Here is an 11,154-nt window from a genome sequence, read left to right on the forward strand (position 1 = left end):
ATATTGTATGGCATGATATTGTTACTAAAAATGGTTATTTAAGATTGTAAAATGATAACTTATTATGGCTTTTTAAATTATTAAATTAGTAGTTGACATAGTTTAGAATTTTTATTTTTTTTATTTTATCCTTATATAATATATAAAATTTTAATTATATAGTTTCAATGTTATATATTTATAAGATATATTTAATTATAAATAAATAATAAAATATGTCTTTAATTATTATTATTATAATACATTATTTATAAATTAATTTTTTATTTAAATAAATATTTTTAAATTATTTATATATTTAAAACAGTAATAAAAGATATTTTAGTACTATTTATATTTATTTTACCATATCACATCATTTAACTAGAGAATGTTATTAAACTATTATGTATCATACCATCTTTTTAAATATATTAATAATAAAAATTATATAATAATATAATACGGTGTATTAATAAATTATATTATACTCAATTCAAATAGGGGTAAAGTGTCCATGCGATGTAGTGTATATATGTAATACCCCTAATTTTTAAATAATTATTTTAATATAAATATAAATATTTTAGTAACACCCCTAATTTTAAATAATTATTTTAATATAAATATAAATATTTTAGTCTAACCCCCGTGTTATGGGTTTCGCATAGGTACACTCGATTCGCGAAAATTCGACTATCAAACGGGTCTGCATTTTTAGACTGGACAGCCAGGCGGCCGAAGCTACTTCAGAATCGGGTCAAGATTATAGGCTACCCCACCATTTTCAAACGCCCCGGACGCATTACAAGCGTCAGAATTGGCATAGGCAAACCAGAACTCCGAGTTTTTTCCAATTTTATAGTGCTGCGTTTAGAATAATATTTCATAAAATATTCGTAGGTAGTCAAAAAATTATAATTCCTTTTGTATTAGCTTAGTAATATTGCTAAGAACCGCATGACAAAATTTTAAAATTTTTAAAGCTCATTTTGATAGTTTTTGCAAAAAGAGTTAGTTGTAGGAACTAAATTATAATTTTTCAAAATTATGGTTGTGTGACTTGTAGATATAGAAGTGTATTTTTGAGCCCTTTTGCAGGTTAGGTAGGTCCTAGGTATAGGAAGAACTCTGCTAGATTTTCGGCACAACTTAGGGTGTTTTTGATTCTTTTTAAGCTTATATTAAGTCAATTATATTAAATAAATGTAATGTAATTGTCAGGTGAGCTGTGACAGCCTTCTTCCTCCGCCCAGCCACCACATTGACCTCGATTTACGTATGTGAGTAAAATATTGATTTTAATTATAATTTCAATTATTATATATTCAGACATGCTCATGCATCACTTATAAATAAATAAATATATATATATATAATTAAATACTAGGCACATTTTATATTGTATTTTTATTTGATGAAATGTTATGAATGTTGTTTTATGGTAATTTGAAGCAGTGTGCGTGTATTGGCGTGCGTGTGGTGTGTGATATTGGTTATGGACAGGACAGGTAGACGCGGCAGGAGCTTGACTCGCTGGGACCCGATCCTTTTATGGATAAGTCGGGGTAGGCACGGCTTGAGATGATCTCGCTGGGCCCCACATTTGGTCTATTAAGTGAAAGTCCAACTTGAGATGTACTCGCTGGCAGCTGTTGGATTATGAGAGCTGTATAGGGGATCAGCTCCCATATATGTACTGTTTGAATATTATATGGGTGTGTGAGTGCTCCAAATTATCCTTTTTATTGTTTACGATGAGATTTGTATGAAAAATATGAAGGTATTGCATTCTACTCTTTAGGATGCATTAGTTTTAGATAACTCTAGAAATTATACTTAAAATCGATATTTTACTCTCTGAGTCGAACGCTCACTCCTGTTCACCTTATTTTTTCAGGATACAGGAGATTTCATATTGAGTTCTAACCTGTCTCTCTTCTTCGCAGGTCATCTATTAGAATCAGTTATGTTTTATATAATTTTACTAAATTCTAGAACTCCGCATGTGTTATGAGTATTTTAATCAATTTGGGACTGTAATATAATGTTATGTTGAATTTGTAAGAACATTAAATGCATGTATGTGTGTGTGTGATTAGATTAGATGAGGGAGTGGAGCTCTCATTTAATTTTATGACATGATGAGTATGTGAAGGATGAGCTGAGCTCCCTAAATTGGTATATATTGTGTTTACAGGTCGAGTGAGTCAAAAACTCTCCGTTGGGTGGTCCCAGTTATGATTGGACTCTGTTCGGTTGTTTTCTTAAAATTGGGCTCAATATGGGCCTTGGGATTGGGTTAAGAAATAGCTAGGCTTACTACGGGCCTCGGAGGCTTTAGGCTGGCCCAGGTCCTAATGCTAGTCCAGCCCATAGGTTGGGTCGTGACAATTATGGTATCAGAGCTTAGGCTCTAGATTTATGGGAAATACATGTCTAAGGCTTAAGAAGAGTCTGGTTAGGGGTTCACATGCTGAGTATAGAATCCTATTTCGTCTTCTTCTGTAACTCCTTGTTTCTAACTTTTTCGTTATACCTCGGGTAATATAAGAGTATTTCAGTTAGTGTCTTGGTTTTGGTGAAGTACGTAGAGATGTAAAATAGAGTTAGCAGACATGTTGAGATCTGCCATTAGGATACGTACTCCAAGAAATGCTATGTTTCTGTTAGTATGGGTTTAAGTGGCGTGCTTATTTGGTGCAAGGAACGAGAACATAAAGGTGATTTTTGGCAATGTAGTTGCCCTAAGTGAGAGTGAGGGTACCACTTGTAACACCCTCACTGTAGCAATTCCGTACATTCTACTGTTCCGGTGACCAGTGTGGGTCCAAACAGCTAGAACGTCCGGAAAAAAAAATATTTAAACTAAAGTGAGGAACCATAATTAACTCAAATATTAATAAGAAAAATTTAGGAAAAATTTTAGAAATAAAATACAACCAAGTTAAATGAGCCAGTGCCTTAGCAATGGGTAACGTAGTGGGAAGTTGCGGTTCTCGCAACTAGGAGCCCTAGACCAGGGGGAAAATTCATAAAATAATTTTTGGGACTCCAGAGAAGGGTCATTGAGGTTTCTATGGCATTAGAATGCCAATGAAATATTTAGAAAAATTTTTAATATGTACAAACAATTTTAGTCTGTTAAGCCAAACGGAGGGCATTTTGGTCATTTCGCCTTCAGAAGTGATTTTTGGCCAACTTGTCCAGTTAAGTAAATAATTATTATGACACAAAATATGAATAAATATTGTTAAAAATTAAATTGAAAATGAGTAGAGAAGAAAATAAGAGAAAATAAGATAAAAGGCTAATTATGACATCACTATGATGTCATTAAACATTTACCACCAATTACAATTAACTAAGCTCACTTAAAACAAATGAAAAGAGATCAGAATAAACCAAAAAAGGTCATCAGCCACACCCACCCAAAATCAGCTGTCTCCCTCTCCTCCATACCCATTCCACCATTGAAAGCTTACCAAAGCTTTATAACTCATCAAATCTCACTCCAAAATCCTAAACACCCTTCACAAAAATTAACCCCCACATCAAGAGCAAGGTTTTGATTATCATAAAGTGAAGAAATTTCAAGGTTTATACAAGCCAATAAAGAGACCAAAGAGGTTAGTGCATGTTAATTACTTAATCTTGTTTATTTCTTAAAATTTAGTTTGAATATGAACAAATAATTAAGAAATTGAGATAAATCATGTGTGAAATTGAGAATGGAATTTTGACCACCTTTATGGGAGTGGTAGTTGATGGTTTTGATGGATTTAAAATGGCTTAGAAATGGTGTTGATGTGTAGACATAAATTTGAAATGGATTAGTATGCCTAATTGACATGTGTTGTGTGAACCTTGAATTGGAGCTAGGGTTTGGACACAAAAACTTGGATCTTGTTCATGTGTTGGTGAATGAAAGTTAAATGGTCAATGAGTGACCATTTGTCTGTGTATAATGAAGAATTGAAATGAGTTGTAGCTCAGGATTTGAGTTTGGCTGAGCTGCCTTGTGTGACCTGCAGGTCTGAATGTGAGTCCATCCTGTTTGGGCAGTTATAACTTGGGTTGTGTAGGTTCAATTGATGCAAGGCTAATTGGACATGAAACTAGACACATAATTGCACAACTTTGGTATAGAAACCTTGCCCAGAAAACCAAACTAAGTTAACCTAAAAATTACCCTAATCCGGGTGACCTGCATTCTGCCTGGGCAAAATGACTAAATGAATAGTGTTTATTCCTTTGGTCATAACTCAGTGTAGAAAGGTTTAATTGACTTAAAATTTTACCAGCAGAAAGCTGAGACATAGACCTACAACTTTCATGAGGAACACAAATCCAAAATTTGATCATAACCTAGTCAAATTGCCAACCAAACTTAAGTTACCAAATCTGGCAGAACCAGTTTTGCCCAGAATTTTGGATTCTGTCTAATCCGGGCAGTTATGGTTTTTAGGCCATAACTTGAGCTACAAAACTCCAAATGGAGTGATTCAAAAAAGGAAATGTAACTAGACAAAATAAGGAACAACTTTCATGAAGATAATTTTACCAAATTCCTACTGTACAAATGACCAATAGAACAGTAAATATAAGGCTTAAAATCTGAAAATTTTGAATAACTAACACTAAGCTTAGAAATGGTATTGACAACCAATACCAACAACTTTAGAATGCAAAATGTAGTATGTTGGGAGTATTATAACCAATGTACCTATTGTCTATGCAAAAGTCAATATTTTAGTTGACTAATGAAATGAATAGTAACACCTAAACTTATATTTCAAGAATTGAAAATTTTATAAGTGTAAAATGCCCTAGTACACCTAGCAAGATTGGTTTGGATAGGTTGGCATGCCAATAGGGTTCGGTTAGCAGTACTGCACATGGCATTATGCCATTCTGTGATTTCATGGCTTTTAGCCATTCTGACATTGTGATGATACTTGGCCTTGTGCCTAATATTTATTACAGCTCATTAGCTATTCTGTTGCACACTGGGAGATACATATGTGACCGATGGTGTGACGGCCCGAGGTACTTGATACCCAGTGCCAGTTTACCCGTTTATCTAGTCTAGTCATCCAATATAGGTTACTTAGGCAACCAAAAAAGAAAGTGGATAAATTTAATGAAATAATGAACAAAACAAGTACAAAATCAATAAGACTATATAAGACATCAATACATTCACTGCATATTTATTTTATGTTATTTCTTTTTTTTTATTCTATTATTGGCACCACTAAGCATTATTGCTTAGCACTTTGCTTTTTGCCACGCGTAGGTTCTAGAGAGACCGACCGAGAGCCCAGTAGACCACAGACTGGGTGAGACCTTCTGCAGCTCTGCATAGTGTCCGTGTCACCTCACCGTCATCAGTGCATTGGTAAGACACTAGGTTTTATTTTGGTATTTTGTAATTAATTTTTATTTTCTCATGTGTAATTAAGACTTATGTAATGTATTTTAGTATTGATATAAATTATGGAAATTGTGTTTATGAATGAACAAGTGAATATTTATTTATGACTTTTATATGAATTTTATATGAAATGAATGAATGAGAAATGGGAGTATATATGAGAAATATTGAGATTTTGTTGATGAAATGGAGTTTGGGAGTGATTGAAAATTTTGGAAGTGTTTTTCACAGGTTCCGAAGAACTGTTTTTCCATTTTTAGCCTGCACTCTGCCGGATTTTCTAAAAAATTTGCGGAACCTTAAATAAATCATAATTTCAATAAATGACTTAAATGAATTATATTTCACAAATTGTACTTCATAACTATGATAAAAATAAATTAAGGAAGAATAAAAATAATTGAGATAAAATCGAGTGTTCCGACACACTGTGTGACAAATCTTACTCGGCTATACTGTAGACGGGTAAGGGGTGTCACACCACTGCTGGCAGTCATCGGTGGATAGCCTAGTCATAGTAAGTTCATGTTATCAGTGGATTCAAGAGAGATAAGAGATCAAGAGATCTAGTATGTCGGGACGTACCGTAATAACTATACAATATTCTCGATGTTTGTACTGTAAGCTACAGATTACAGTGCCGGCATGGGATTGTTGTGTAGAGCTATGTGCTTCCCCGTAGTGCACCATGATTAGGGTGTTTGTAAACAACCTCTGTTTTGGTATAGTTATGTCAAGACAAAGTTTTATTTCTGCAGAGGAGTTAGGAAAACTCCTAGTTAGGGTTTAAGACCCTTGAAATTGAACAGCAAAGGTCGCAGTTGGGTGATAACTAGAGTCAGTGACTCAGTTACCCTACTTTGAGCGAAGAGTTAGAGCATAAGTGGCACAAGACTAGAGGTTTTTAGTATGATTGCAGTGTAATGGTGAAACCTACTTGGTGGGATCATCTGGTCTCCAGTATGAGATCGTTAGCAGTGTTGGCATTACAGTAGATGTATTGCCTAAAGTTTAATGAAGATAGCACCTCCTTCGTGCAACATTGGAGCATAATTATAACTCTTCTCCCTAAAGGAGATTGGAGGTTATGAATAATATTCGTATCCTACGAAATGACATTCTAGAAAGGTTGACAATATAAAAAGAGAGCAGACAGCTTTATATAGTTGTGGTAATGGGGTTGAGGTAGTACCTCTCTTGCAGTCAGTTATACTGTAGAGTATGGTAATATTTTCTAAGGAGAGACAAAAAAGTACCACTAATATAACGATCTGTGGAATGATGTCCTAAATGGGACTATAGTATGATAGGAAATAGTGGCTACGATATCCCCTTAGGGAGAGTACAATTTTCATTGTAAGGATCATAAGAGATCAGATCATGATGGATGCAGAGCTTTAGAGTAGTAAGGGGAAAAAAAAAAGGATCCTGTAGATTCCCTCCTTGAGGTATTAGAAGGTAGTTTAGAGTTAAACAAAGGAAAGGACAATGACAGCAAGTTAGCGAAAATAAGTAATAAAATATCAATAAATAAAAGGAAATATAGAAATGAAAATTTGGATAGTTGGTTTTAGATGCAACAAGAGAGAAATTTGAATGACAGTGGAAGTACCAGCCAGAGTGGTTAGAGCACCAATTTTGAGTAACATCAAGGTGTTGATAACTTGATAGAGACAGTAAAGGGATATAAGTTTCTGACATGATAGTCAGATCAAGAAAGAGAGTAGCACTAAAGAATAAAATAGTCAAGTTCTACTTTGGGTAAGATAAAAGAGATGAATTAAAGAGCAAACTGAATAGTCAAAAATAGGACAAGGTCAGGAAGATCAAAGTGTGATATAAGGTATATAAAGTGTCATCCTAAACAAGGTAAATAGGATGAACTGAAAGGCAATATTAGAAAACCTAGAACGAGAGTACATGAGTGAGGATAGCTGTCAAAATATATAATCCAAAAGTGTAGGACTTAGAGCATGTCATAGTTCGGACAGTGTCAGAAGCCAAAACATGGGATTCCGAGTTGCAGGATATGGATCAAACTCTGTTTATTCCTGTTCCCAAGATGGAGTAGGTAGCAATGGGATAAGTCCATTTAAACTTCTAATAGTATGAGGAAAGTTAGTTGAGGAATGCAACCAGAGCAAGTAAAAGTTATAGGATGTGCAATGGTGTCTTGAACTGTCCTATCAAGCAAATGAGTGAATTAATAAGTAGCAAGTTAAATAAAAGTAAACCTAATGGTTTAAAAAGGCATGACGAACAAAAAGGATGGTGGAAAATGGCACATAGGCTCAAGACCTGAGTAGAGGTGGTGAGATAGACGATTAGGTAAGCAATTTTAGTATGACCAATAGGGTCACTTTATAAGGAAACATGAATGAAAATGAGTGACAGAACTACAGAAGGAGATAAAGCAGGAAGAGATATGTATGAGTGACAGTCACAAGTCACTGAGAAGTACAAGGATAAGAGTTATGACAGTAAGCATGATTGGAATCCATTTTGGAAGAGTTTATTAGTAAGAGGTGTAGACACCATATTTTGGCCGATCACCAAAATTAGTAAACCAATCCCCGGTACTAAGTCTCCTTTGGGCAGCTAATCACATTTCCGATCTTTCTTTGATAGGCAGTCACATTTCCGATCTCTCCTCACAAAGAATTGAATCAATGCTAAGTTCTCACATCAGTCAAAGCCTTACCAGTCTATCATTCACCGATCTCTCAAGTTAATAGTCAAATATCCTGACCAGTTAACCACATTCCCGACCTCTCTTGTTAGACGAAATTGAACTAACACTAGACCTTTGCTGCCAGTATTCATGGTCGACCTCCCTTTTAAAAAGTTTAGGAAAAATCAAGTTAAGGTTCCAATTCGGTTTAATGAAGGTCTCGATCTTAGATGTTCAAGCCAATTTTTTAATCAAGTCCCGTTTAGCGTGGGTTCCTTACCGATCTCATGCTTATTGTGTTTTCCGATCTCTCACACTTAGATTAATAATCACTTTTGGTTGTTTCCATATACTCAGACAAACAAGGGTTTAGAGATTTTCCGATCACAATCATTCATCAAACAAAAGAGTCATTCCATTTCATTTCATTTCAGAATTTGTACAAGTTATTCGGCTGGGGGATCACCCCCAGCCTGATCTACATTTTGCTCATCCTCTCCCTCCTCCTTACTATCTTCACCATCGCCCCCAGGAGCCAGGTCGGCCATCCAAGAGAAGTCCTCCTCTGGGTAACGCTTCTGGAGTTCGGCCAAGAGGTCCTTGTGAGCATTTACATAGGCTCCGGCTATTCCCGCCACCATCTCTTCGTCTTTCTCCTTAAGCTCCCCGTCTTTCTCCTTAAGCTCCTCGATGAGTTGAGCAACCTGAGAAGCTTCGTTGGCCCGAAGCGCCTGGACTTCCCCGAAAGCACGATCCTTTTCAGCCAGAACAAGATTCAGTTCGGCCAGCCTGTCCTCATAGAACTTTGCCCGTCCCTCAACTTGAGATATGTAATCCTGAGTGGATGCGAGTTGGGATTGGAGGGAAGCCACTTCCTGATTCTTCTTCTCGACCTCCTTATCCAGGCGATGAGCCTTTTCTCGGATCATGGTCTGGTTCACCAGACACTCCACGTTCAGGCTCATGGATCGAGTCAAGATATCATCAAGGCTGTCCGGGGATAGCCTGTCCCGATCTTCTCGAAGGCAAATGGAAGATCCCAAGACTTTGGCAAAATCGAGGTTCTCCCGAACAGTCCGGTTATTCTCCAGACAAGCGATTAGCGTTTGAGCTCCACGAGAAGAGGCCCGCCCAGAAGTTTGAGTAGGCCCCCTTTCTGTGCTTGGAGCAGCTGGAGGAGGTCGAGCCGGCTCTTCTCGTCGAGGAGGAGATCGGACTGCTTCAGTGATCGGCGGCCTCGAAGGGCGGGGCGGGTCCCCTTGTACCTCCCTAGGTTCATGACTGGGCGTGCGAAGCGTTTCTGAACGCTTCATCTCCTTTATTTTCCGGGAGATCTCTCTTTCTTTCTTCCGCTTCCTGGAACCCTCACCACCCGCCATACCTGCACAAAGAAGAGGTCAGTGAGATCGCTAAGGTCTTGAGATCTGAGATATAAAAAATACCAATGCCGAGGTCAGAGAGCGGAAGTTCGCGATCTTGGCCGGTGAGCAGCTGTATGGTCCAATGGTGCAGCTCGGCAATCACCGCATCTAAACAGGAATACTTTTGAGTGGCAACCTGACTCTTCAGATCCATCACTATTAAGCTTTCCTCCTGGTTCAGAGTAACGCGCTTCGGAAGCAAGGGCCCCTGGTGCCACCAGCTACGGGGAAAGTCCTCAAAGCAGCTCGGATCTTTGCTCCTCAGAATGAAGAAGCGGTTCTTCCAATTTTTAAGGGAGGATCGGTGAAGAGCCCGCAATGAGGCTTCGCCTGAAAGAACCAGTGCTCATCGTCCTTTCGGCGAGTTAGCCGGTGCAGTTCGGCGAACACCTTAGCCGTAGGTCTGATTCCCTTAGATCGGCATAGGCCTCGAAAGGCTACCAAGATCCGCCACGAGTTAGGATGAACTTGAGCAATGCACACTCGGTGAAGTTTTAGGACCTCCTTGTAGAAGTCATCTAGAGGGAACCGAAGACCGGCCTTTAACTGTTCCTCGTATACCATAACCATGTCATTCTCTTCAAAGGAGTGATCAGCTCGGTGATCGCCGTGGCACCGGATAAGTTCGTATGAATCAGGACGAATATTGTACTCCTGGCTAAACGATTGCAGATCGAATTCTTGCAAGACCGATGGCAGCTCGTCCATAGGGAGAGTCTCTCTCCCTGAAGGAGGTGCATGCCTTGATGGTGCGATCCACCCCCGAGCTGGAACGGAGACCCTGGGAGGTTCTTGTCGAACGCTTGGCCCGACTACCTCTTCTTCATCAGACGACCACGAGAATTGGATGGAAGGAGGGCTCGTCGCTCTCTGACCTTCGGCACCGCTCATTTTCAAGGGAAATAAAGAATTTAAACTAAAAAGAAGATCAAAGCCCTTACCGGAGTCTGATCGGCGTCAGAAGAACTTGAGGAAACGGGAGAACTTCGAAGTTGTGAGCGAGAGACTGAAATGACATACAGGAGCAAATGGCTAACCCCCCCCCCACCCCTATTTATACTAGTCCGAGCATTTAATGCTCACGAGGTTCCAGGCGGTGCATCGATTAACGGGATTCGCTAGCTGTTCTGACGCGTCTCTCGAACATTCCGAGATCAGTTAATTGGAGATCGGCATAATAAGTTGAATATTTTGAATAAAGGATTAGTTAAGAGTCGTTTTGTTAGGAACCAGATCGGACAAATATATCAGAGATCGGAAAATAATCAATAAGATAATAATTGGAGAAACAAGATTTTTATTTCCAAAAGATCGGATTACATCATTTGGGCGATCTCTAGGGATCGGATTACAATGAAGGTCTAACTACACCATTTGGGCGATCTAAGGATCGGAATACATTAGAGATCTGATTACATCAAAAGGCCGATCTAAGGATCAGTGGAACATCCTATCTAAAGAGTCCCAGCTTTATAACTGATCCCAAGGGTGTCGCCGACCGGAGCTTAATCCGCTGTCGGAACACCCAATGAGGAAGGAAACCGCTGTCGGAACACTCAATGCGGTGAGAAGCCGAATGAACTTGAGGAAGCAACCGCCAAGGGTCAGCGGAGCATCAGCAATTTGCTCGGCCAAAATCAGTTTGT

The sequence above is a fragment of the Hevea brasiliensis genome, chromosome 4 (assembly GCF_030052815.1).
Source record: "Hevea brasiliensis isolate MT/VB/25A 57/8 chromosome 4, ASM3005281v1, whole genome shotgun sequence".
Taxonomy (NCBI): Eukaryota; Viridiplantae; Streptophyta; class Magnoliopsida; order Malpighiales; family Euphorbiaceae; genus Hevea; species Hevea brasiliensis.